At 45.8% G+C, this 27,943-nt stretch overlaps 1 pseudogene across 1 annotated transcript in view; it reads left to right on the top strand.

Moving 5' to 3' along the window:
• The window catches only part of LOC143956910 (cytosolic phospholipase A2 gamma-like), a 291,348-nt pseudogene that overhangs the window by 178,650 nt on the left and 84,755 nt on the right, over positions 1–27,943 (top strand). The window contains exons 8-10 of the transcript XR_013269985.1: positions 480–620; positions 7,098–7,148; positions 12,952–12,987. The product of XR_013269985.1 is annotated as a cytosolic phospholipase A2 gamma-like (transcript). The remainder of the gene's footprint in view (positions 1–479; positions 621–7,097; positions 7,149–12,951; positions 12,988–27,943) is intronic.

The following is a 27,943-nucleotide window of genomic DNA, read 5'->3' as shown; positions in this document are numbered from 1 at the left end:
GGATGGGAGAGGCTCTGGAGAAGTATATGATATGGTATATGATAAGGTATATATGTTCTTCTCAATGATGGAACAATTTTTGTGTGTGTGGTTTTACAATACATTTGATTTAAAAAAAAAAAATAGATTAGACATTTTTCTTCCCGCTCTTTAAAAAATTGTCACCACTGCAGACGAAAACGAACGTTGATTTGACTCCACAAATCATTAAAAAAATTAGATGAATGTTTTGAAAACTACAGTTTTTAATCAAAACTCTTCTAGTACACGGGCAGCTCTACAGTTGGTCTTGTTGTTGTTGTTTGTTTTTCTTGTCCTTGGTGAAGCTTGGAAGGACATTGCTTGGAAGGACATTGCTTGGAAGGACATTGCTTGGAAGGACATTGCTTGCAATGAAGAGGGAATAGAGGTGACTCTTCGGTGTGTAGAGGTGACATCTCTGGATGGACAATAACTGGAGGAAAATCTTCTCATTTCAGAAGCTTGGTTTGAGTTCACTCCCCACAAGTCCGGATTTCCTGCTTACGAACGTTATATAAAGACGGAACATCTGGGATGTAGATTTAAAAGAGGCCGTTTATTGGAGGAGCAGCCTGAACATGACTTGATGTATCTTCAAGGTGAGCCAAATCAGAAATGGTCATTAACTAACGTGCCAAAAATTAATACTTGTGTAATTTATCATAGCACCAAATCAGAATAGTTGCATTGTTACAGGAATCATTTTTTTAAATATGTAGAGCTACCCCCCGCAAGAGTAAACTATGGTAGGTGGAGTGAAAAGTATTGGGGGCATGGTCTGGTGGGGGTCCAGGCTGAGACCGCCCTTTACTATCATACAGCAGGTCTTGGCTTGATGTGCGGCTCCCGGGACACCGAGTTAGGCTGCTTTCACACTGGGGCGGTATTCAGGCGTTACAGCGCTAAAAATAGCGCCTGTGTAGCGCCTGAAAACAACCGGCCCCTTTAACTCCAGTGTGAAAGCCGGAGGGCTTTCACACTGGAGCGATGCGCTGGCAGGACGGTGAAAAAAGTCCTGCTAGCCGCATCTTTGCAGCGGTGAAGGAGCGGTGTATTCACCGCTCCTATACCGCTCCTACCCATTGAAATCAATGGGACACCGCGGCAATACCGCCGGCAAAGCGCCGCTGCAGCGGCGCTTTGCGGGCGGGTTTAACCCCTTTTCGGCCGCTAGCGGGGGTTAAAACCACCCCGCTAGCGCCCGCACACCGCCGCTAAAACGACGGTAAAGCGCCGCTAAAAATAGCGGCACTTTACCGCCGACGCCGCTCCCGCTGCAGTGTGAAAGCAGCCTTACACTCTACTGCTACCCCTACAAGAGCTGCTGGTAGATTTGGGTCCCCTGCTCTTACCAGCCCTGTGTGAGGCCTCAACCTCACTGACACCCCCAGTATACCTTTCTGTAAATATCCGCAGGCTTACAAGAGCTCCATAGACTCAAAACTCTATAAAAGAATAACAGACTAGAGATGGTCACAATGGAAAAATATGGTTTGTTTCAGATTAGTTTGTTAAAGCGGAGGTCCACCCTAAAGTGGACCTTCCGCTCATCGGAACCCTCCCCCCCTCCGGCGCCACAATTGGCACCTTTCAGGGGGGAGGGGGGTGCAGATACCTGTACAGTACAGGTATCTGCACCCACTTCCGGGATTGCTCTCTGCGGAAAGGGGCGTAGATTACGCCCCTTTCCGCAAGTGCCCGCCCCTTTCCGCAAGTGCCCTGCTGCCTGCTGGGAAACACACGGATCCCAGAGACAGCGGGGACCGTCCTTATTGCGCAGCGCAACTCGCGCATGCGCAGTAGGGAACCGGGAAATGAAGCCAAAAGGCTCCATTTCCTGATTCCCATACCCAAGATGGCGGCGGCAGGACCCGAGAGACGATCTAGAGATCGGCTTCGGGTGCCGACATCGCGGGCGCGCTGGGCGGGTAAGTGTCACTATTTTAAAAGTCAGCAGCTGCAGTATTTGTAGCTGCTGGCTTTTAAAAAAAAAAAAAAAACGCGGAGTCCCGGCGGACTCCCGCTTTAAATTACTGATTTTGTTTTGTCGTATTCAATATGTTAGACTGATTCATTGTTGGGATTAATCTTGTTTATTCAGATTCATTTCATATATATTTATTTTGAATCAAATTTGAAAATGTATTTGAATTTGAAATAGAAACATTGCACTAAATACAGTAAGGTATAATGATGATTCCGACTAATGGCGCATACACACGAGAGGATTTTCCGTCAGAAAATCTTAGATGGTTTTTCCGACGGAATTCCGCTCAAGCTTGGCTTGCATACACACGGTCACACAAAAGTTTAACTTTCGACCGCCAAGAACGTGGTGACATACAACACTACGACAAGTCAAGAAAATGAAGTTCAATGCTTCCGAGCATGCGTCAAATTTGTTTACGAGCACGCTTAGGAATTTTGCACATCAGAATTGCTGCAGACGATCGGAATTTCCGATCTGAACTTTTTCCTACTGAAAAATAGAGAACCTGTTCCCAATCTTTTGCTGGCAGAAATTCGGCCAGCAAAAGTCTGATGGACCATACACGCGGTCGCATTTTCTGACCAAAAGCTCTCCACGTTTTTTTGCTGGCCGAATTTACGATCATGTGTATGCGGAATTATGCTATTCTATATAACAGAATAAAATAGAATAGAATATATTCTATTCTATTCTATTCTGTTGTATTCTAAAAATCAATATAAGCAGGAATCATCATCGTATTTAACTTTTTTACCTTACTTTATTTATTGCAAAATTTTTCCATTTCAAATTCAATTCCAAATTCTAATTCATTTTCAATTTGGAATTCAAATTATTTATCAATTTTTAATTCCTTTTCAAATTTGAATAACTTGTTTTGTTATAATTTATTTTGGATTTGTTGAAATCTGCAGACAATCACTTTTGTGATTCAGAAATTCGGATACAGCCAAATCTCTGAATAACGGAAATTTTGTCAAAATTTTGATTCGTAACTGTATTGGCAGGTTTGCATTATAAAAGTATCACAAGGTATACTGGCACATTGGCTCACATCAATATACGTCAGCAGAATGGCACGGCTGCGCAAAACAATATATGGGTACGTTTCATCCCTTTAAGAGCCACCGGAGGCACGTGCCCGTGGCACGGCGGGGGACATGATGTGCGTGGCCGGTAGGCGTGATCGATGCCGACCACCTGTGGTGGTCGGCAGGGCGGAGGAGACATTGTTTGTTCCTAGTAAGTAGGAACAGAGATAAGTCTCCTCCCCCAGTCAGTCCCATCCCCATGCAGCTAGAAACACACACTAGGGAACACATTTAACCCCTTGATCGCACCCTAGTGTCAACCCTTCTCTGCCAGTGACATTTACACAGTAATCAGTGCATTTTTATAGCATTGATCGCTGTATAAATGTCAATGGTCCCAAAAACGTGTGACAAAAGTGTCCGATCTGTCCGCCATAATGTCATAATACCACTAACAATATACTATTGCTACCATCACTACCATTGCTAGTAAAAAAAAAAAATACAAATACAAGTACAAATACAAAGATAATGACAAGGGTATTTCTAATCCCCGGCGGTTAGGCGGCTATATGAGGGCTCATAGCGGGAGATCGCCACGATCCAGATCAGCGAGACTGAGGGGGGTCCTGTGTGAGTTTACCTTACAGATTTTAGTCAACCAACAGGAACACAAAAAGGAATACACAATTCGCTTCAATGAGTCCCTTACAAGGGCTTAAAATTTAAGCCTGTACTGTGACCCTAAGGGTATAAACGGTAGCTCCATATGAGACAAATTGCCCCAAGTGGCCAACAAAGTAACAAACCTGGATCAATTGTTCCACTTGAGACAGACAAAGGGGCTAGATTTAGGCCTGAGAGATTACACTGTAAAGCTGGACACAGGTCTGTCCTTAGGATACAGTAATCTGAGTATAGTCTTTGAAGTGATCATCTGCTGGCTACATTGGGGCCCTTTTGAGACGTTGGCATGCAGAAAAATAAGGGTATGTCTATAAGTTGGGTGTTAACCGCTTCCCGACCGCCTCACGCAGATATACTGCGGCAGAAGGGCACGTACAGGCAGATTACCGTACCTGTATGTTGCCCTTTGAGAGGTGGCTTGCAGGCGCTCGTGCACGCCGGGGACTCCGTGACCGTGAACGCCTCATGGTGAGGAAGAACGGGGAGATGCTAATGTAAACAATCATCTCCCCGTTCTGCCTAGTGACACTGTCACTGATCACAGCTCCCTGTAATCGAGAGCGCTGATCAGTGACGTGTCACACAAAGACCCCCCCCCCCAGTTACAATCACTCCCTAGGACACACTTTACCCCTACAGCGCCACCTAGTGGTTAACCCCTTCACTGCCAGTGACATTTCTACAGTAATCAATGCAATTTTTTAGCATTGATTGCTGTATTAATGCCAATGGTCCGAAAAATGTGTCAAAATTGTCCGATGTGTCCGTCATAATGTCACAGTCATGATAAAAATCGCAGATTGCCGCCATTACTAGTAAAAAAATGCCGTAAAACTATCCACTATTTTGTAGACGCTATAACTTTTGCACAAACCAATCGATAAACGCTTATTGCATTTTTTTTTAATCAAAAATATGTAGAAGAATATATATCAGCCTAAACTGATGAAAAATAATGTTTTTTAAAATATTTTTTGGGGATATTTATTTTATCAAAAAAGTAAAAATCATAGTGTTTTTTTTTTCTAAATTGGCGCTATTTTTTTGTTTATAGCACAAAAAATAAAAAAACGCAGAGGTGATCAAATACCACCAAAAGAAAGCTCTATTTGTGGGAAAAAAAATACGTCAATTTTGTTTGGGTGCAACATGACACGACCACGCAATTGTCAGTTAAAGCGACGCAGTGCCGAATCACAAAAAGTGCTCTGGTCAGGAAGGGGGTAAAATCTTCCAGGGCTGAAGTGGTTAAGGTTTCACCTGAAGAGGTAGGTAGCAAGGAAGTGAAGTCTTTAGATGCAGTTTTGTTCTTCAAGCAAAGGCACACCCACTTGCAGCAATAAGGTGTTAGGGTGTGCACAGTGCAGAGCTCTGGGAAGAAGAACAGGTAACTTGGCAGAGTTGGGCCTAGTCTAGTAACAGAATGAGAATTTAGCACAATAGTGATTGCAGGGTTTATACCTGCTACTTATTGCAAATGAAAACTGACAGTGTCAACAACGATTCAGCTTAACTGAGTCTGTGACCTGCTCACCACTCCCATCTCTCTGCAATTCTCCTTTGTCAGTTGGTTGGATGAACCGATGGAGGGTCCCATTTCTCACAGGTGATCATCAGTGATGGCAGGCGAGATGGCAAGTACCTTGGTGGTTCCCTCCTGCATTTCCCCATCAGGCCTTGGTGCTGGTGGTCCATATCCAGGGCTTTTTTTTTCAGAGAAAAGGTGCAGGAACTCAACCATGCATGCCACACACACATACCTGTCAAATGGCTTCAACTAGTAGCTCTTCCCTCTGCATACAACCCCTTCCTCCACTGCCTTCATCCTCCTCCCCTCCTTAAAAGCAACATCATCTGTCATACCTTTGTTGCAATATTAAGCTGAAGCACCTATCCGGCTGTAGTATCTCCCAGCATACTATACTATACTATACTACAGTCACTTGCAAGGGAAATCATGCAGTAGGAGCATCAACAATTGGTCACCAGGGAAAAAATGGAGACCACAGAGGGTGCAGCCTACCATGCACCCTCTCCTGCCCATGACTGCAGTAAACCCTGGGCATCTGTTCTGTATCTCTCTTGTCCCTGTCCGGCACTCAGTGGGATCTGCGCAGGAAATCTGAACTGTGGGAGCTACTGGGAGATGAGCTATCATGTGTAAACGCAGAAGCTGGATTTCAGTGTTACCAAGTGATAGTGGTGAGCAGGGAGCAGAAGACCTGAGCCAGAGGTGGTTCAACCAAGTTCCCCCTAGCCCTGCCTGTATCACAGACGGACATTGAAGAATAGGCACCAGAGCTTGGTCCAGCTACCTGAGGATACAGCAGCATCCACCAAAACTCAGCACAGCAGGGCTTGGCACCGCACAGCACATCTCTCATCCTCTCTCCAGTTGACGCGCTCCCCAACTGACCTCCCTCCTTCCTGGGATTTCATTTTTAAGACCCCCCTCTGCTCCCAGTTATCCCTGGATATCATAGTTGGTTTCCCAGTGATGGCCGTGGCTCAGGTTCTTTACTAGACTACATTTCCCAGAGTGCCACAGCCTAAACTCAGTCACAAGCTAAATAAATAACACTTGCTACTGCCATTTTATGGAAGGAAAATAGTTCTGCAGGCCGTAACATTACATGTGCAACATCTGTTTTTATTGATTTTAAAATAGAGATAACAAAGAAATACTATACATAATAATGAGCTTAAGTGTAACAAGCACCCCCGCCCACCCCATGTGAATGAGTATGGGGGAAAATTGTAAACCTACTTATTCTCAAAGCAAAAAAAAAAAAGATGTCACCCAGAAATAAAAATACCCAAGTGTTTGATAAGTCCTTTATTAAAATAATAAAAATCCTCCTAAAATATCCATTGTTGTAAATCCATCATTAATCACAATGCCCACTGCTCACCGACTTCCTCATGAAAAAACAAACAAAAAAAAAACTGATGTACCTGGTACAATAAGACCGATCCTGAATGACCGCTTCCCAAACTGTCTTTATCTACATAATTGAAGTAGTGGGGATAATAGTGACATCACTGTGATCATATTTGGGCAGTGGTGTCATTGCTATCCCCGCCCCTTTGCCTATATGTTTGTTGATTTCTGGCTATGAAAGAAATGTGACAGTGATGGTTGCTAGGGACACAATTGGTGCCAGCACCCGCAACTTGCTTGGCAGCCATATGATACTCAGCTCTGGATGAGCATGGGGGGAGGGGTCCTTGACAGTTGGAGAGAAAACCCATAGTTAAAGAATATGAATGTGTATATGGCTATGTGACTGATAAATACTATACATTCAATTCATAACTCCGATCCTCATTGTATTCAGCACTAATGCTGTCTTTTTTTTTCTCTGCAGGATTGTGGGGAAGTGCACCCGGCGCTGATTGGGTTAAGTTATTCTTTCATGGTAGGTGTTCAACATTTACTGATTAAACCTCCCCTACAAGAAGGGAATCCTGGCTTGACAATCCATACAGCCAACTCCTCTCTAACTAATTGATGCAGCAATTAATAATAATAATAATAGAAAACAACTAAAATTTCTATGCCAGCTTTATTTGGTGTGACTGCCCCTTGCCTTTAAAACGGCATCAATTCCTCAAAGTAGACTTGCACACAGTTTATGGAGGAACTCATTAGGCAGGTTGTTCCAAACATCTTGGAGAACTGAGCACAGATCTGTGGATGTCGGCTGCCTCAAATCCTTTTGTCTCCATGTCATCCCAGACAGACTCCATGATACTGAGGGCTCTGTGGGAGCCAAGCCATCACTTTTAAGATTCCTTATTTACACTGAAGATCGTTCCTAATGACATTGGCTGGATGCTTGGGGTGGTTGTCCGCTACAGAATAGAGTTGGGGCCTCCCTGATAGAACGGCATGATGGATAAGTATCTGCCTTATTTTCCCAGCATTGAGGACACCATTGATCGGGCAATATTGATGAGTGTAGACGCAGTGGTCAGCCAAGGAAACTGAATCCAGCAGATGAAAGGCACATCATGCTTTCTTCCCTTCCACATGGGAAGATGCCCAGCACTGCCATCAGCACAGAACTGGAGGAGACCAGTGGGACCCAGGTACCTCCATCTACTGTCTGGAGAAGTCTGGCCAGAAGTGGTCTTCATGGAAGAATTGTGGCCAAAAAGTCTCCTATGTGGAAACAAGGCTAAGTGATTCAACTATGTAAGAAAACCTAGGAACTGAGGGGGCAGAAAAAATGTCAGCAGGCAGGTTGGACTGATGAGTAAAATGTGAAATATTTGTCTGTAGCAGGAGTCAGTTTGTTGGGGGAAGGGCTGGAGAGCGATACAACATTGAGAGTCTGAAGGCAACTGAACCATGGTGAAGGTTCCTTGCAAGTTTGGGGCAAGATGTGGTCAGGATCACTGATGTTCTCAATGCTGAGAAATACAGGGATATACTTCTCCGTCATGCCATACAATTAGGGAGGAGATTGGCCTGAAATGTATTCTGCAGCAGGACAACCACCACAAACATACAGCCAATGTCATTAAGAACTATCTTCAGTGTAAATAAGTACAAAGAGTCCTGGAAGTCATGGTTTGGCCCCCTCCGAGCCCTGATCTCACCATCACAAAGTCTGTCTGGGATGACATGAAGAGACAGAAGGATTAGAGGTGTCCGACACCCACAGAAGATCTGTGCTTCGTTCTCCAAGATGAACATAGAACAACCTACCTTCCAAGTAGGGATGAGCTGGACTCGAACATTGCCTGTTCGTCTGTTCACCGAAACAGCGAACAATTTGGGGTGTTCGCGGCAAATTCGAAAACCCTGTACAAGTCTATGGGAGAAATCTAAAGTGCTAATTTTAAAGGCTAATATGCAACTTATTGTCCTAAAAAGTGTTTGGGGACCTGGGTCCTGCCCCAGGGGACATGTATCAATGCAAAAAAGTTTTAAAAACTGCAGTTTTTTTCGGGAGCAGTGATTTTAATAATGCTTAAAGTGAAACAATAAAAGTGTAATATTCCTTTAAATTTAGTACCTGGGGGGTGTCTATAGTATGCCTGTGAAGGGGCGCATGTTTCCCATGCTTAGAACTGTCCCTGCACAAAGTGTCATTTCTGCAGGAAAAAAAGTCATTTAAAATCCCTTGCGGCTATAATGAATTGTCGGCTCCCCATAATACAGAGAACAGTAATTGAAATTCACGGATAAAGATAAAGGATAAAGGATAAAGCCGCGTCAAATAAAAAAGACGTGGCGTTCCCCCCAAATATCCATACCAGACCTTTTATCCGAGCACGCAACCTGGCAGGCCACAGGAAAAGAGGAGGGGAGGAGAGAGCGCCCCCCCCTCCTGAACCATACCAGACCACATGCCCTCAACATTGGGAGGATGCTTTGGGGACCCCCAAAGCACCTTGTCCCCATGTTGATGAGGACAAGGGCCTCATCCCCACAACCCTGGCCAGTGGTTGTGGGGGGCTTATCAGAATCTGGAAGCCCCCTTTAACAAGAGGACCCCCAGATCCCACCCCCCTGTTTGAAATGGTAAGGGGGTACAAAAGTACCCCTATGATTTCATAAAGAAAGTGTAGAAATTTTTTAAAAAACACACACACACCGTTGGGAAAAGTCCTTTATTAAAAATAAAAAAAAGATTCCAGCGGTGGTAATCCACTCTTGCTATCCAGCGACGAATGATCATCTCCCCGGGGTCCAGCGATGGGTGATCTCTCCCTCCAGAGCAGCGCATCCATCCTGTCTCCACCAGAGACACTGCGGGAATCCCGGTAGCCTGACACTTCTTAGCTGAGGAGGGCGGGGCCACTCGTCACCTGACCCCATCCCCCTCTGATGCAAGGGCAAAGCCGGGCTTCCCCAGTGACGTGCGGGTGACCCCGCCTCCCTCTGATGTAACACAGGTTTCTGTCAGGCTGCCGGGATTCCAGCAGTGTCTCCGGTGGAGACAGAGGATGGATGCACTGCACCGGAGGGAGAGATCACCCATCGCTGAAATCTTTTTTTATTTTTATTTTTTTTAATAAAGGACATTTCTCAACGGTGTGTGTGTTTAACTTTTTTACACTTTCTTTGTGAAATGGTAGGGGTACTTTTGTACCCCCTTACCATTTCAAACAGGGGGGGGGGGGGGATCTGGGGGTCCCCTTGTCAAAGGGGGCTTCCAGATTATGATAAGCCCCCCGCCCGCAGACCCCCACAACCACCGGCCAGGGTTGTGGGGATGAGGCTCTTGTCCTCATCAACATGGGGACAAGGTGCTTTGTGGGGGACCCCAAAGAATCCTCCTGATGTTGAGGGCATGTGGCCTGGTATGGTTCAGGAGGGGGCGCTCTCTCCTCCCCCCCCTCTTTTCCTGTGGCCTGCCAGGTTGCGTGCTCGGATAAAGGGTCTGATATTATTTTTTAAATTTGGCGTGGAGTTCCCCTTAAAATCCATACCAGACTTGAAGGGCCTGGTAATTGAATTTGGGGGAACCCCACGCTTTTTTTTTTTTTTTTATCAATGACTTTCAATGACTGTTCTCTGTATTATGGGAGCCGACAATTCATTATAGCCACGAGTGCTTTTAAATGATTTTTTTTCCTGCAGAAATTACATTTTGTGCAGGGATTGTTCTAAGCACGGGAAACATGCGCCCCTTCACAGGCATACTATAGACACCCCCCAGGTACGAAATTTAAAGGAATATTTCACTTTTATTGTTTCACGTTAAGCATTATTAAAATCACTTCTCCCGAAAAAACTGCAGTTTTTAAAACTTTTTTTGCATTGATCCATGTCCCCTGGGGCAGGTCCCAGGTCCCCAAACACTTTTTAGGACAATAACTTGCATATTAGCATTTAAAATTAGCACTTTTGATTTTGAACGTTTGAGTCCCATAGACTTTAATAGGGTTCTAAAGTTCACACGAAGTTTAGGTCTGTTCGCAGGTTCTGGCTCATGTTCGGCTCATCCTTACTGCCGAGTTCCTTCAAAAACTGTGCAAGTCTACCTAGAAGAAGGTAAAGGGGGGAACCCCAAATATTGATTCAATTTGGATTTCTCTTCTCCATTTAATTTACATTTTATTAATTGATGAAAATAATCTATTAACACTTCGATCACACTTCACACCTGCCTAATGACTCAATTTGCATTCATATTTTAAAAGAAAATGACAGCTATTTTCAGTCTCTGAGTCCACTGACATTTGAAAATGACAGTCGCATGGGTAAAATCAAAGGCAGGTGCAATTGATCCTCCTTGCTGTAGGTGACACTAATTACTGGGCTGCTGTGCTTCAGGTGAGAAACATTGTTCCTCTGTAGGCTCCATAGGAGTTATCAGGGGAGCAGTGGTCTGTTTGGACACAGTAACACTGGATGTCCTCAGCGGCCATCTTTAGTGTTGGCAATGCTAATATAAATAAGTAGCAGTTCACTATTGCATTTGGCACGCATTATGCAAGGGGCTAGTGCAGGAAGAGGAACCATGCTTGTCGGGTAATGAGTTGGCCTCAGGGAAAGGTTCCTGCTTGAGGAGGGAAACATTATGGACAACGCTGCAAGCTTCACTGTTCACCGACGGAAAGACTAAATTTCTAAGCTCTGGCAAGTCTTCTCAACAGCTGTTTGTGCCTTCACTTCACTAGTCGGCCACCCCTCTTACAGATGCAGTGCCCGGTAATGTAGGCCAGATGTTTGAGACATATGCTGTACTGAGAGATACTGTAAGCCTCCAACGTTACTGTAAATGTACTTGTATCGCCAGAGTTACTGAGTTCTGGTTCAAGAGTATTTGGAATGGTTTGTACAAGTGTGCCACAGTTACTATCACCATTGTGCCAGTACTAGTGATCGCAGATTACAATTGCCTCCTTGACTGTTCAGTTACCTCCCAAAAATACAAGAATTGTTTAACCTTTTCCTGATTCTGTGCTGGTCCTCCAATATGGCCAATTTCCAGCCCCACCCACACATATCCTCAGGGTGTTTAAAGAAAATATATGCCAAGAGACCTATGTTGGGAGTGATTGCTGCCCTCAACTTTTTGAAGTACTATATTCTTGGTTGTCACTCTAAAGCCTCGTATGTATGATCAGACTGTTGGCCAACCATGCATCTGATTTTTGTCCGAAGGATGTGTGTCTGGAACTTGTCTTGTATACTAACGGTACACAATTGTCGGCCAACAAACACAAACGTAGTGACGTACTACCAGGATTTTCAGCTCTTGAGCGCCACCCTTTGGGCCCCTTCTGCTAATGTCGTGTTTGGTGAGCATTGATAACGAGCATGCGTGTTTGCACTTTCCACTTTTGTGTGATGGACTTTTGTACCCGTGACACGAATATCAGACAACAGACCGTTGTCCGCCGAAAATTTACTAGCCTGCCATCCAACATTTGTTGGCCAAATGTTGGACAACAATTGGCAGAAGGAACGCATTAATGGTCAGATTTTAGGACAACAGTCTGTCATCAGACAATCCCTGCCAACAATTGTACCGCGTCTACGAGGCTTAATGGGTTCAACATTTTCTCAGTCCCTAATAAAGTTATGTAGATAAGGACCTATGTGTTGTCATGTGTTGATGCGTGTAACAGCGAGTTACTCTGAGTTTAACAGTCAAAGCAATATAAATGGGCTGAAACTCACAGCAATGCATGCAGAAATGGGGCAGGCTTCATTTTACAGCAGGGCAAAGCACAGGGCACCGTGCTGCATTGCAGTGTTTATGCCTTTGGGAGGTGCACTGGGCAGCTATTCACAATAAATTCCCCCATCTCTCAAATGTGGGATGATGAAACTTCCACCCATGTGCAGGAGTTCACTCATCCCGGCACACAGGCACCATGCCGGAACGTATACTGAGCTGCGCATGCTCAGCGTACATTTAAAAAAAAAAGTACCTTGTGCAATAAATAGCCGGCCTGCTTAGACTTTTCCAAAGAAAGTCTTTATGTCTACTTTAAGGTGTCCAAATTGACCAGTACAGTCCAAGAACAGATGTTGTGCTTTGGATGTTCAAGGGCTCCCAATCCTCCCCCCCCCCCCCCAATCCTCCCATACCTCTGTTCAAAACACATACCTGCAAGAATGGTGACAGGGAACGGAAAAAAATGAAACAAACAAGCCCCCCAAATATAAACTGCCTATTGTGATTATTGTATTTTTTTTACTGTATTTAATGTTCTTCAATTAAAGATAATATAACAGAATGTGTTGTTTTACAGACATGTACAGAGATTTCATCCAGTGGCTGAAGGGAGGTAAGAAGTCAGCTTTAGACCTCTTGGCAACTCCAGATTACCAGTAAAATTAAAATGTTGGGTACTTCCTGTGATCACCTACCTGCCTATTCATTACTTGCTGTATATCTGTGTTAATTTTAAAGGAGAAGTCCAGCCTGGGCTCGTTTGGCTGGGCTTCTCCTATGGATCACAGGAGTGCAATTCGCTTTGCACTCCTGTGACCCATTTTCAGCAGAGTGTGGACTGAAGTCCGCTCTCCACCGACGTCACGGATATCAGTCCAGGCAGCACGTCATCCCGACAATGGGAGTCTGGATCCACCAGGTGTCTGGACTGACAGCCTTCTCAGCCACTCAGTGAGCCGCTGAGAGTCTGAGACGGCCACTCTCCACCCCCTCCACAGATCAACGATCCAGTGAGCGTGGAGGAGCAGAGCAGAGAGCGGTACTGACAATCTACAGCTCTCTGCTTAGAGTGATCGGTGGTGTTTGATCGCTCGGTTTTTAGTGCAGAGGCGCTAGGGGTAGATGCAGCCTCCACCTAGGTAAGTATGAATAGGGGGGGGGAAAAAAAAAAGAAACTCATACTTCTCTTTTAAAGAACTCATGGTGGAACAGGAAGGGGCCATCCCCAAATCTAACATGACTACGCACCAGTGCACAAAGCAAGGTCCATAAAGACATGGATGAGCGAGTTGGGGGGTGGAGGAACTTGTAAAATCTATAAAAGTGATCTTGCACAAAAATAAAAATCGCTGTACAACACTATGGATAAATAACAGATGAAATGAAAATAAAGAAAATTACAATCAAAAAGAATAATTTATCTATATCTCCTCGTGGAGTATAATAGTTAATGAGATGTGCAAAAAGTGCAAATAATGCAAAAAAAGTGCCCAAAATATTCCTTAAAGCAAGTGAAATGTACACAAAGGAATAAATAGGGACAAGAAGGTCCTTTTTAAATAATATTAAAATAGGCGAATAGAGTAAACTTCTGAGTTCACAGAATGATGGGTCCAATATATGTGGTGTTGGGTGGGCTTAAATAGATAAAATATCCATAAGTCTTCCACAAACTGGCTCTAAATACTTAGGTCTCTCAGAACTCTCACCTTAATTGCAGAAGTAAATCAAATCAAAAAGCCAAAAGGTCTCCACTATCGTCTATAGGCCCCTCTTTCAACTTCTGCACGCAGCAGATGGTCTTATAAGCGTTCATCCACTAAGCTGTCCCAATTTATTCCATTAACATGGTGCCTCAGTGCAGGAGAAAGCATAAAAAACAAAGGGCCTCCAATAGCGTAGTATATTAAGGGTCAAACCTACTATTTTATTAAGTATCCAAGTGGACTCTTACATTTTAAAAAACGTGAATAACAGGCAGAATAACAAGTAGAGAATAAAATCGGCGTTGTTCAGCACCTTCTTATGTCACTTCCAGTGTGCATCTGTTCCGGCCAATCCCTATGCGTTACGTCACCTCTCATGACTTCATCTGGGAAACTGGATCAGTTGTCTAGACGTATTTTATATATTGTTTAACCGGAAGTCTAGCGGCCATTTTCTTGAAGCCCGCTGGAAGTAAACATCGTGGCCATTTTGTTGGCTGCCTAATATTATGTGTATCGGCCATTTTGTTGTGGTTTAGTGTCTGCGATGTATGTACATGCAGAGCGGACCATTTTTGCATTATAAAGAGGCTTGACTAACAGCTTGACTAACTGCATTACATATATAAATAGGGAAAATATATAAAAAAATTACTATACAATTAATGTATAACAGGATAGAATATATCTCATCTAAAATAAAAGACCAAAACCTATAATCTATACCAATTTAAATGGGGGCTAATCTTTGTATGCCAATTCAGTTGCACAGCGAAGGTAAATCAGAAAGATGCCCATATTACAATAGTGGAGGTGGAGGAACTTGACTGGCCTGCACAAAGTCCTGAACTCAATACGATAGAACGCTTTAGGGATGAATTAGAGCAGAAACTGCAAGCCAGGCCTTCTCGTCCAACATCGGTGCCTGACCTCACAAATTCACTTCTTGAAGAATGGTCCTGTGATCCAGATTATAAAAACAGCAAAGTCCATTCCGGGGTCACTCAAAAACCAAATCCTGCTCACCACACCAGCAGGATCAACATGAAGGACCAGCAAGACCAGGAACTGAAATGCCCCCAGGAAGGCAGAGGAATGGCAGAGGGATTGTATTATGTACAGTATGACATTAACAGGTCTGCTGGTGTAAAATGTCTCATGAGAGAGTGGTGTGAGCCATACATCTGCCTTCCTGGGGGCGTTCCAGTGCCTGGTCTTGCTGGGTTTGAGTGGTTCTCTCTATATATTGTTTGCCACAAGGACAGGTAATAAGATACACAGGTTAACACTAATTGCAAAATTAAATCTTGCACTTTTGCTTCAACTGTAACTGGTAAATTATATCCCATCAAACATTTAATTACCTGCACAACTAAGAACATTATGTACCTTATTACCTGCCCTTGTGGCAAACAATATATAGAGAGAACCACTCGAACCTTTGCAATACCTGTAAATGAACATGTTAATAACTTAAGAAAAGGCACCAAAGATCATACCATACCCAAACATTTTGCAAGATGCCATGACTGGAACTCTAAAGCCCCGTACACACGAGAGGACTTTTCAACATCTAAAGTCCGACGGACTGAGTCCGTCAGACTATTCGATCGTGTGTGGGCTGCAATGGACTTTTGAATATGGAACATGCTTCAAATTTTCCCGAAGGAACTCCGCCGGACCCGGTCCCTTCGAAAAATTTGCTCGTGTGTATGCTATTCCGACAGACTAAAACCGACGCTAGGGCAGCTATTGGCTACTGGCTATGAACTTCCTTATTCGAATCCAGTCGTACGTCATCACGTTCCAATCCGTCAGAGTTTAGTGTGATTGTGTGTGGCCAAGTCCGCTCAGCCGAAAAGTCCATCAGAACTCTGTCGGAACTCCGGCAGAACTCCGACGGAACTCCTTCGGAAGTCTGTCGGACATAAGTCCTTTCGTGTGTACGCGGCATTAGGGAACCTCCTTTGTAATTATTGATAGATATATACCACCTTGGAGAGGAGGTTCGACTAAAGGGGCTTGTCCCAAATGCAGGTTAAGTCGATTTAAGAAATAAAATGCTTTGTCCCCCATGGTTTGAATGTGGACTGAGACATTAATGCCGAACGCTTGACCCAGTCTTCTGTCATCACTTTCCATAAGTTTAGAGGGACATTGTTGTTTGCACTAATGTGGTAGCTTAGGCAACTTCTAGGTTCTTTGTAGGTATCTTTAACTATACTTTTTTTTATATTATGCTTTAAGCATTGCTTCTTCTAAGGTGTTTCGCTGTAGTCAGGGGACAGCCATATTCATATTTTGGGGTTGACATTATTTTGCCTTAACTCAGTAAAATGTAATTGTTTACAATGCTGGTGTGTATTTTGAATAGGTTTTAACAAGAGGTGTACAAGACTCCTTTTTGGTGCAAGATCGCACATTTAAAAATCAAATAAATGGTGTTGCGCTACCTGAACTATACTAAATTAAAATTGAAGTGCTTTATGCTTATGTAAATAATAACAGTGTTAAGTGATAATAAATAATGGTAGATGGTGTTGCACTACCTGAAAAGGTTAGGCTAAACTATACTAAGTTAAAATGAAAGTGCCTTATGCTTATGTGAAAAATAGCAGTGTTAATGAGTGACACACTCGTGAGAGCTATGTCTCCTTCTATTAAGTGTTTTTTTTTTCCTTTTGGGTAAATATATGAAGTAATAAAAGGAAGAAATACCACTTAATAGAAGGAGACATTGCTCTCGGGAGCGTGTCACTCAGTAACACTGATATTTTTCACATAAGCATAAGGCACTTTAATTTTAATTTAGTATAGTTTAGCCTAACCTTTTCAGGTAGTGCAACACCATCTACCATTATTTATTATCACTTAATAACACTGTTATTATTTACATAAGCATAAGGCACTTCAATTTTAATTATTAATTAAAAAGTATAGTTCAGGTAGCGCAACACCATTTATTTGATTTTTAAATATACTATCTGGGGGTTAGGGTTTATACCTCTGCCGGTGGTTTGCTGCAACCTACCCTTATAAATAGCTTAGGCCCTTGGTGATAGCGCGGGGATACCCTAATTTACAAGATCACACATTTATTGGTTAATTCTCCCACTTCAAAATGAGGCTTGAATTGCACCTAGAACCAGTAAGGCTTGACTCTAAAACAAGGCTTGAATACTCGTACTTATAGCGAGGCTTAAATGCTCGCGCCCAGAACGAGGCTTGAATGCTCGCGCCCAGAACGAGGCTTGAATGCTCGCGCCCAGAACGAGGCTTGAATGCTCGCGCCCAGAGCGAGGCTTGAATGCTCGCGCCCAGAGCGAGGCTTGAATGCTCGCGCCCAGAGCGAGGCTTGAATGCTCGCGCCCAGAGCGAGGCTTGAATGCATGTGCCCAGAGCGAGACTTGAATCCTAGTACCCACAGTGAGGCTTGATTCCTAGTATTTAGAGCGAGGCTTGAATGCTCGTACCCAGAGCGAGGCTTGAATGCTCGTACCCAGAGCGAGGCTTGAATGCTCGTACCCAGAGCGAGGCTTGAATGCTCGTGCCCAGAGCGAGGCTTGAATGCTTGTGCCCAGAGCGAGGCTTGAATGCTTGTGCCCAGAGCGAGGCTTGAATGCTTGTGCCCAGAGCGAGGCTTGAATGCTCATATCCAGAGCGAGGCTTGAATGCTCATATCCAGAGCGAGGCTCGAATCCTAGTATCCAGAGCGAGGCTCGAATCCTAGTATCCAGAGCGAGGCTCGAATGCTCGTACCCACAGTGAGGCTTGATTCCTAGTATTTAGAGCGAGGCTTGAATGCTCGTACCCAGAGCGAGGCTTGAATGCTTGTGCCCAGAGCGAGGCTTGAATGCTTGTGCCCAGAGCGAGGCTTGAATGCTCATATCCAGAGCCAGGCTTGAATCCTAGTATCCAGAGCGAGGCTCGAATGCTCGTACCCACAGTGAGGCTTGATTCCTAGTATTTAGAGCGAGGCTTGAATGCTCGTACCCAGAGCGAGGCTTTAATGCTCGTACCCACAGTGAGACTTGATTCCTAGTATTTAGAGCGAGGCTTGAATGCTCGTGCCCAGAGCGAGGCTTGAATGCTCGTGCCCAGAGTGAGGCTTGAATGCTCGTGCCCAGAGCGAGGCTTGAATGCTCGTACCCAGAGCGATGAGCGTCAGTGCAGACCCCCCCCCCACTGCAGACACCCCCCAGTGCAGATCCCCCAGCAGTACAGACACCCCTTACAGATCTCAGAACAGCAGATAAGAGCGAGGCTTGAATGCACATACTCAGAGCGAGGCTTAAATGCTCGTACCCACAGTGAGACTTGATTCCTAGTATTTAGAGCGAGGCTTGAATGCTCGTGCCCAGAGCGAGGCTTGAATGCTCGTGCCCAGAGTGAGGCTTGAATGCTCGTGCCCAGAGCGAGGCTTTAATGCTCGTACCCAGAGCGATGAGCGTCAGTGCAGACCCCCCCCCCCCACTGCAGACACCCCCCAGTGCAGATCCCCCAGCAGTACAGACACCCCTTACAGATCTCAGAACAGCAGATAAGAGCGAGGCTTGAATGCACATACTCAGAGCGAGGCTTAAATGCTCGTACCCACAGTGAGACTTGATTCCTAGTATTTAGAGCGAGGCTTGAATGCTCGTGCCCAGAGCGAGGCTTGAATGCTCGCGCCCAGAACGAGGCTTGAATGCTCGCGCCCAGAACGAGGCTTGAATGCTCGTGCCCAGAGCGAGGCTTGAATGCTCGCGCCCAGAGCGAGGCTTGAATGCTCGCGCCCAGAGCGAGGCTTGAATGCTTGTGCCCAGAGCGAGGCTTGAATCCTAGTACCCACAGTGAGGCTTGATTCCTAGTATTTAGAGCGAGACTTGAATGCTCATACCCAGAGCGAGGCTTGAATGCTCGTGCCCAGAGCGAGGCTTGAATGCTTGTGCCCAGAGCGAGGCTTGAATGCTTGTGCCCAGAGCGAGGCTTGAATGCTTGTGCCCAGAGCGAGGCTTGAATGCTTGTGCCCAGAGCGAGGCTTGAATGCTTGTGCCCAGAGCGAGGCTTGAATGCTTGTGCCCAGAGCGAGGCTTGAATGCTCATATCCAGAGCGAGGCTTGAATGCTCATATCCAGAGCGAGGCTTGAATGCTCATATCCAGAGCGAGGCTTGAATGCTCATATCCAGAGCGAGGCTTGAATGCTCATATCCAGAGCGAGGCTTGAATGCTCATATCCAGAGCGAGGCTTGAATGCTCATATCCAGAGCGAGGCTTGAATGCTCATATCCAGAGCGAGGCTCGAATCCTAGTATCCAGAGCGAGGCTCGAATGCTTGTACCCACAGTGAGGCTGGATTCCTAGTATTTAGAGCGAGGCTCGAATGCTCGTACCCACAGTGAGGCTTGATTCCTAGTATTTAGAGCGAGGCTTGAATGCTCGTGCCCAGAGCGAGGCTTGAATGCTCGTGCCCAGAGCGAGGCTTGAATGCTCGTGCCCAGAGCGAGGCTTGAATGCTCGTGCCCAGATCGAGGCTTGAATGCTCGTGCCCAGAGCGAGGCTTGAATGCTCGTGCCCAGAGCGAGGCTTGAATGCTTGTGCCCAGAGCGAGGCTTGAATGCTCGTGCCCAGAGCGAGGCTTGAATGCTCGTGCCCAGAGCGAGGCTTGAATGCTTGTGCCCAGAGCGAGGCTTGAATGCTTGTGCCCAGAGCGAGGCTTGAATGCTTGTGCCCAGAGCGAGGCTTGAATGCTTGTGCCCAGAGCGAGGCTTGAATGCTTGTGCCCAGAGCGAGGCTTGAATGCTTGTGCCCAGAGCGAGGCTTGAATGCTTGTGCCCAGAGCGAGGCTTGAATGCTCATATCCAGAGCAAGGCTTGAATGCTCATATCCAGAGCGAGGCTTGATTCCTAGTATTTAGAGTGAGGCTTGAATGCTCGTGCCCAGAGCGAGGCTTGAATGCTCGTGCCCAGAGCGAGGCTTGAATGCTCGTGCCCAGAGCGAGGCTTGAATGCTCGTGCCCAGAGCGAGGCTTGAATGCTCGTGCCCAGAGCGAGGCTTGAATGCTCGTGCCCAGAGCGAGGCTTGAATGCTCGTGCCCAGAGCGAGGCTTGAATGCTTGTGCCCAGAGCGAGGCTTGAATGCTCATATCCAGAGCAAGGCTTGAATGCTCATATCCAGAGCGAGGCTCGAATCCTAGTATCCAGAGCGAGGCTCGAATGCTCGTACCCGCAGTGAGGCTTGATTCCTAGTATTTAGAGCGAGACTTGAATGCTCGTACCCAGAGCGAGGCTTGAATGCTCGTGCCCAGAGCGAGGCTTGAATGCTCGTGCCCAGAGCGAGGCTTGAATGCTCGTGCCCAGAGCGAGGCTTGAATGCTCGTCCCCAGAGCGAGGCTTGAATGCTCGTCCCCAGAGCGAGGCTTGAATGCTCATGCCCAGAGCGAGGCTTGAATGCTTGTGCCCAGAGCGAGGCTTGAATGCTTGTGCCCAGAGCGAGGCTTGAATGCTAGTGCCCAGAGCGAGGCTTGAATGCTTGTGCCCAGAGTGAGGCTTGAATGCTCATATCCAGAGCGAGGCTTGAATCCTAGTATCCAGAGCGAGGCTCGAATGCTCGTACCCACAGTGAGGCTTGATTCCTAGTATTTAGAGCGAGGCTTGAATGCTCGTGCCCAGAGCGAGGCTTGAATGCTCGTGCGCAGAGCGAGGCTTGAATGCTCGTGCCCAGAGCGAGGCTTGAATGCTTGTGCCCAGAGCGAGGCTTGAATGCTTGTGCCCAGAGCGAGGCTTGAATGCTTGTGCCCAGAGCGAGGCTTGAATGCTTGTGCCCAGAGCGAGGCTTGAATGCTCATATCCAGAGCGAGGCTTGAATGCTCATATCCAGAGCGAGGCTTGAATGCTCATATCCAGAGCGAGGCTTGAATGCTCATATCCAGAGCGAGGCTTGAATGCTCATATCCAGAGCGAGGCTTGAATGCTCATATCCAGAGCGAGGCTCGAATCCTAGTATCCAGAGCGAGGCTCGAATGCTCATACCCACAGTGAGGCTTGATTCCTAGTATTTAGAGCGAGGCTTGAATGCTCGTACCCAGAGCGAGGCTTGAATGCTCGCGCCCAGAGCGAGGCTTGAATGCTCGCGCCCAGAGCGAGGCTTGAATGCTCGCGCCCAGAGCGAGGCTTGAATGCTCGCGCCCAGAGCGAGGCTTGAATGCTAGTGCCCAGAGCGAGGCTTGAATGCTAGTGCCCAGAGCGAGGCTTGAATGCTAGTGCCCAGAGCGAGGCTTGAATGCTAGTGCCCAGAGCGAGGCTTGAATGCTAGTGCCCAGAGCGAGGCTTGAATGCTTGTGCCCAGAGCGAGGCTTGAATGCTCATATCCAGAGCGAGGCTTGAATCCTAGTATCCAGAGCGAGGCTCGAATGCTCGTACCCACAGTGAGGCTTGATTCCTAGTATTTAGAGCGAGGCTTGAATGCTCGTACCCAGAGCGAGGCTTGAATGCTCGTACCCACAGTGAGACTTGATTCCTAGTATTTAGAGCGAGGCTTGAATGCTCGTGCCCAGAGCGAGGCTTGAATGCTCGTCCCCAGAGCGAGGCTTGAATGCTCGTACTCAGAGCGATGAGCGTCAGTGCAGACCCCCCCACTGCAGACACCCCCCAGTGCAGATCCCCCAGCAGTACAGACACCCCTTACAGATCTCAGAACAGCAGATAAGAGCGAGGCTTGAATGCACATACTCAGAGCAAGGCTTGAATCTTGGTACCCAGAGAGAGCCTTAAATGCTCGTACTCAGAGCGAGACTTGAATCCTCGTACCCAGAGTGAGGCTTGAATGCTTGTACCCAGAGTGAGGCTTGACTCACACCCAAAGGGAGGCTTGAATACTCATACTCAGAGTGAGGCTTGAATGTTCGTACCCAGAGCAAAGTCATTCAGAGGTGGACTTTCTGGTGTGTTTCGGATCATTGTCCTGCTGCATAACCCAAGTGCACTTGAGGTCATGAACTGATGGCCGGACATTCTCCTGCAGGATTTTCTGGTAAATCGCAGAATTCATGGTTCCATCAATTATTTCAAGTTGTCCAGCCCCAGTCCATCACAATACCACCTCCATGTGTGACTGTTGGGATCATGTTCTTTTTAAAAAAATGCTGTGATAGTTTTACTCCAGATGTCACAGGACTCACACTTTCCAAAAAGTTCAACTTTTGTCTCATCAGTCCACACAATATTTGCCCAAAAGTATTGGTGATAATCAAGATAGTTTTTGGCAAATGTGAGAGGAGCCTTTGTGTTCTTTTTGGTCAACAGTGGCTTTGGCCTTGAAACTCTCCCATGGACACCCCTTTTGCCCCATTTCTTTCTTATTGGCAAATCGTGAATGCTGATCTTTCCTAAGGCAAGTGAGGCCTGCAGTTCTTTAGATGTTGTTCTGGGTTCCTTTATGACCTCTTGAATGAGTCGTTATTGTGCTCTTGGAGTTATTTTGGGAAGGTTCACCACTGTTCCAAGTTTTCGCTTTTTGTGGATAATGACTCTTGCCGTGGTTCCCTGGAGTCCCAAAGCCTTTGCAATGGCTTCGTAACACTTTTCAGACTGATACATGTCAATTACTTTGTTTCTCATCTGTACTTGAATTTCTTGAGATTGCAGCATGATGTGTTTCTTTTTGAGATCTTTTAGTGTGCTTCACTTTGTCAGACAACTTCTATTTAAGTGATTTCTTGGTTCTACAGGTAATCAGGCCTGGGCATGGCAAAAGAAATTTAACTCAGCTTTACAAAAAATGTGGTTAATCGCCATTCATTATTTAGCGAGAGAGCAAATACTTTTTCACATAGGGCTAGGCAGGTTTGGACAGTTTTTAATTTTACCCTTAATAAATGAAATAATCATTGAAAAACTTTTTTTTTAATTCACTTTTACTTTAATTTACTTTTTTTTTTAATTTACTCGGGTTATCTTTGTTTATTATTAAGATTTGTTTGATGATCTGAACCAGAGGATCTGAGGGAGCAAAACATACTCTTTCACAGATATATATATATATATATATATATATATGTGTGTGTGTATATTTTTTTTATATATATATAACTATAGGGGGTGCAGCAGTCGCGACCGCAAATGGGCCCTGTGCGGCAGGGGGCCCATGCAGCCCCCTCTACATATGGCCGGCAGCAGCACAGGCAGCTAGGGGTACCAGTGCACCATGCACACGGGTGGCTGGAGGTGGAGGGTGGCTAGCAGAGCTCCATGCTCGACTATCGCACTGGCTGCTCTTTAGTTGTGCATTCCCCGCATGACCTGTGTCCTCGGCCGGCTCCTCAGAGTACCCCTCTCCTGCTCCATGCATTGCCGCTCAGTCCGATGTCTGTTCTCCCCCGACAAAGTCCCGCCCCTCCCGAGTCCGGCCCACACTGCACTGCATACTTCTCCCGGGTAAACAAACTTTAAGCACACAGATGCAGTGCAGCCCTATGAGAGCTCCCCGGAGGACACTGCAGGCTTGTCTGCCAGCCTCCTCCTCCCCCGTCATACACAGATGATGAAAGGTCTTTCTGGGAGATATGCTGATCACCCGTCCAGCACACTGGATGGAGCCCAGGCCAACATGGATGAGGGCATGGCCTACAGCTTGGTCATGGTGAGTGAGAGGACCCCACCCCCCACACACCATTGCTTACCCCCTCCATCTCCCCCTGGGGACAGGGGCCCCTTCTCACATGGGGACAGGGACCCCCCACTTCCCCTTGGGGCAGGGACCCCTTCTCACCTGGGGGCAGTAACTTCATCTGCCCTGGAGAAAAGGACCTCATCTCTTCTGGGGACGGGGACCCCATCCTGCCTAGGGACAGTCCCCCAGTGGGGCACCTAAAAATGAAAAAAATAAAAATAAAAAAAACTGGAACTACAGGGCTCACAAAGGTCATACCTGTGACCATGCCCTGGAGTTCCACCGCCGGACTCGGAGGGAAGGGCCCTGGCTGAGGTTCAGGGGGGCCATTCATGGTTTCTTGCATCGGGGCCCTGAAGGTTCTAGTTACGCCACTGGATGCAATGTATCTCTTTATCCATTATCCAGGAGAAACAGTACAAGGGGAGCTTTTGTTTTGGCAATTACAGTGCCTTGAAAAAGTATTCATACTCCTTGAAATGTAACACATTTTGTCATGCTACAACCAAAAACGGAAATGTATTTTTGAGGGATTTTTTTGTTGATGGACCAAAAGAAAGTGACACATTATTGTGAAGTGGAAGGAAAATGATAAACGGTTTTCAATTTTTTTTTTTTTACAAATTGGGGTACATTTGTATGGCGCCCCCCGGAGTCAATACTTTGTAGAACCCCCCTTTCTCTGCAATTACAGCTGCAAGTCTTTTTGGAGATGTCTCTACCAGCTTTGCACATCTAGAGAGGGACATTTCTGTCCATTCGTCTTTACAAAATATATCAAGCTCTGTCAGATTGTAAGGAAAGCATCTGTGAACAGCAATTTTCAAGTCTTGACACAGATTCTCAATTGGGTTTAGGTCTGGACTGTGACTGGACCATTCTAACACATGAATATGCTTTGATCTAAACCATTCCATTGTCGCTCTGGCTGTATGTTTCGGGTCGTTGTCCTACTGGAAGGTGAACCTCGTCCCCAGTCTCAAGTCTTTTGCAGACTCTAACAGGTTTTCTTCTAAGATTGTCCTGTATTTGGCTCCATCCATTTTCCCATCAACTCTGACCAACTTCCCTGTCCCTGCTGAAGAAAAGCACCCCCACCACATGATGCTGCCACCACCATGTCTCACGGTGGGGATGGTGTGTTCAGGGGGATGTGCGGTGTTAGTTTTCCCCACACATAGCGTTTTGTTTTTTAGGCCAAAAAGTTCAATTTTGGTCTCATCTGAGCAGATCACCTTCTTCCATGTTTGCTGTGTCCCCCACATGGCTTCTCACAAACTGCAAACAGGACTTCTTATGACTCTTTCACCAATGTCTTTCTTCTTGTCACTCTTCCATAAAAGTAAGATTTGTGGAGAGATGACTAATAGTTGTCCTGTGGACAGATTCTCCCCCCTGAGCTGTGGATCTCTGCAGCTCCTCCAGAGTTACCATGGACCTCGTGGCTCTTCTCTGATGAATGCTCTCCTTGCCCAGCCAGTCAGTTTAGGTGGACGGCCATGTCTTGGTAGGTTTGCAGTTGTGCCATACTCTCTTTATTTTCGGATGATGGATTGAACAGAGCTCTGTGAGATGTTCAAAGCTTGGGAGATTTTTTTATAACCTAACCCTGCTTTATACTTCTCCACAACTTTATCCCTGACCTGTCTGGTGTGTTCCTTGGCCTTCTTGATGCTGTTTGTCCACTGAGGTTCTCTAACAAACCTCCGAAGGCTTCATAGAACAGTATTTATACTGAGGTTAGATTACACACAGATGGACTCTATTTATTAATTGGGAGAATTATGAAGGCAATTGGTTCCACTAGATATTAGTTAGGGATATCAGAGTAAAGGGGGCTGAATACAAATGGATGCCACACTTTTCACATATGTATTTGTATCATTGACATTTATCATTTTTCTTCCACTTCACAATTTTGTGCCACTTTGTGTTGGTCCATCACATAAAATCCCAATAAAATACATTTATGTTTTTGGTTGTAACGTGACAAAATTTAGAAAATTGCAAGGGGTATGAATCCATTTTCAAGGCACTGTATATTACATCACTTATTTGCTTGATGATAAAAAAGTGATTACAAAGTTTTATCTATTAGGATCTAACCAGTCTTGACACGGCTATTACCAATAAAGTTAATAACAAATATAAAAACAATGCTAAACAACAAAGAGATGATTGATTTACATGGAAAGAAATGTTTGCTATTACTTAAATAAAATAGAAGAAGCCGACATAACTTCAAAAGTAGTGTTGGTGGACATTAAAAATACAGAAAGTTGCCAATGGACAGAGACAATTACAGAAAGAGAAATCTACAGATAAAGAAATAATGGAGTTACATCATCCAGACATCCGCGCCTTCCCATTGTGCCCAGAGATCGAGAGAGTCTGAGGTCTGTGTACTGATCTTATATACGTTGACAAAGGCCACCCCTTTACTCCCACCTATCTAGGTAGAGACACCCCCTTCCTATAGATTTCAGTAATCTTAGGTCTTTGCCATTTTGGTACAGTGGAGGGCGCTGTTGACTGTGGTCAAGTACTAAGACTACCGGTCAGCTGTCACCAGCTGGCATTTATGACAATCATGTCCAGCTGTATTCACATTGAATTCCCGCAGAAAGATCTAGTATAATACTTCCTAGGGGGTATTAGGAATGACAATGACTTACAGTACCTTCTTCAGAAACATCTTTAAGGGGGTTTTTATGCTGACACAAAAGATGGAAAATTTCCTAGTCAAGGAACTTCAGTTAGGCCCCTTTCACACTGGGGCGGTATTCAGGCGTTACAGCGCTAAATATAGCGCCTGTGTAGCGCCTGAAAAAAACCGGCCCCTTTCCCTTCAGTGTGAAAGCTGGAGGGCTTTCACACTGGAGCGATGCGCTGGCAGGATGGTGAAAAAAGTACTGCTAGCCGCATCATTGGAGCGGTGAAGGAGTGGTGTATTCACCGCTCCTATACCGCTCCTACCCATTGAAATCAATGGGACACCGCGGCAATACCGCCGGCAAAGCGCCGCTGCAGCGGCGCTTTGCGGGCGGGTTTAACCCTTTTTTGGCCACTAGTGGGGGTTAAAACCACCCCGCTAGCGCCCGCAGACCGCCGCTAAAACGACGGTAAAGCGCCGCTAAAAATAGCGGCGCTTTACCGCCGACGCCGCTCCCGCCCCAGTGTGAAAGCAGCCTTATTGTCCAACAAGTGCTTCTTGGGAATATAAAAGTTCATTAATAATGTATGTGCGTAAGAATCATTGTCTGCTCATATCTACATTACAAACATCACCGTGTTAGCCAATCACAGGCTATGTTTGAACTCATAATGGCCTCACCAGGTGTGCAGACCAAGGAGCTCAATTATAGGGTCTGGGAGAATAAATAAACTGTCGGATGGTTTAACTCGTTGACATCTACTAAACAAGAGTTGTCTTGGACTAGTGATTGGGAGGTGGGAGGACCAGATCTCAATCTTGTGAGCACTGTTATAGCCTGTGATTGGCCATCACAGCGATCACTCAAGAAAACCCCACCCATGAACGTGCTTTCTCTTTTAAATGGAGAAAAAGATACATTGTATACATTCCAAGAGGAGAAGAATGGAAATAATCGTCATCATTGTGACAAACCTGGTGTTAGACCACGACCCTTTTCGCAATTGGTGGAGGATGCGGGCACAGGGTCAGAGGCTTCATCCTTCCAAGACTTTTAAAAGTCTCTGGACTCCAGAACCCAATCCAAGAGCCAAAGTAAGGCCTAAAGACTGAAGCGTGGTGTTTTTTTTTTTTTTTTGGCTATGTATTTAGCAGCATTGTAATAATGAAACATTTTTAGATGATTGTGGCACTCACCTTTTCCCTTTATTTGCCAGTGATGAAGGTTATGGAGACCTTTTCATGCTGAGTGCCCTTTCAAGAAGTGGATGTTTGTTGCTTGGGAGGTGGAAGCTTGGATACTGTAAAGGGCTTACCTAGGTTGGAGTCCATGGCGCAGAGATGTAGGCTCACCCTTGCAAATAGACACAGCCCACGGTAACAAAGAGGCTACCTGGGCTGTGAATCTGTGCATGGGGCTTGACAGGAATTTGCCAAGGGATTGTCCAGGTAAAGGTGTAGTCAGGGATTCCAGAAGTCAGAATAAACAATATACAAGCCAGGGTCAGAAGCTGGGGTCAGTCTTGGATGCTGAAACTTGAACACAGGAACACTTAGGCAA

Source organism: Lithobates pipiens, unplaced genomic scaffold (genome assembly GCF_037356315.1).
Source record: "Lithobates pipiens isolate NorthernLeopardFrog02 unplaced genomic scaffold, aLitPip1_a1.2 Scaffold_44, whole genome shotgun sequence".
Classification (NCBI taxonomy): domain Eukaryota; kingdom Metazoa; phylum Chordata; class Amphibia; order Anura; family Ranidae; genus Lithobates; species Lithobates pipiens.
Note: the sequence above shows the minus strand (reverse complement) of the source record. Positions and strands in the feature narration are given on the sequence as shown.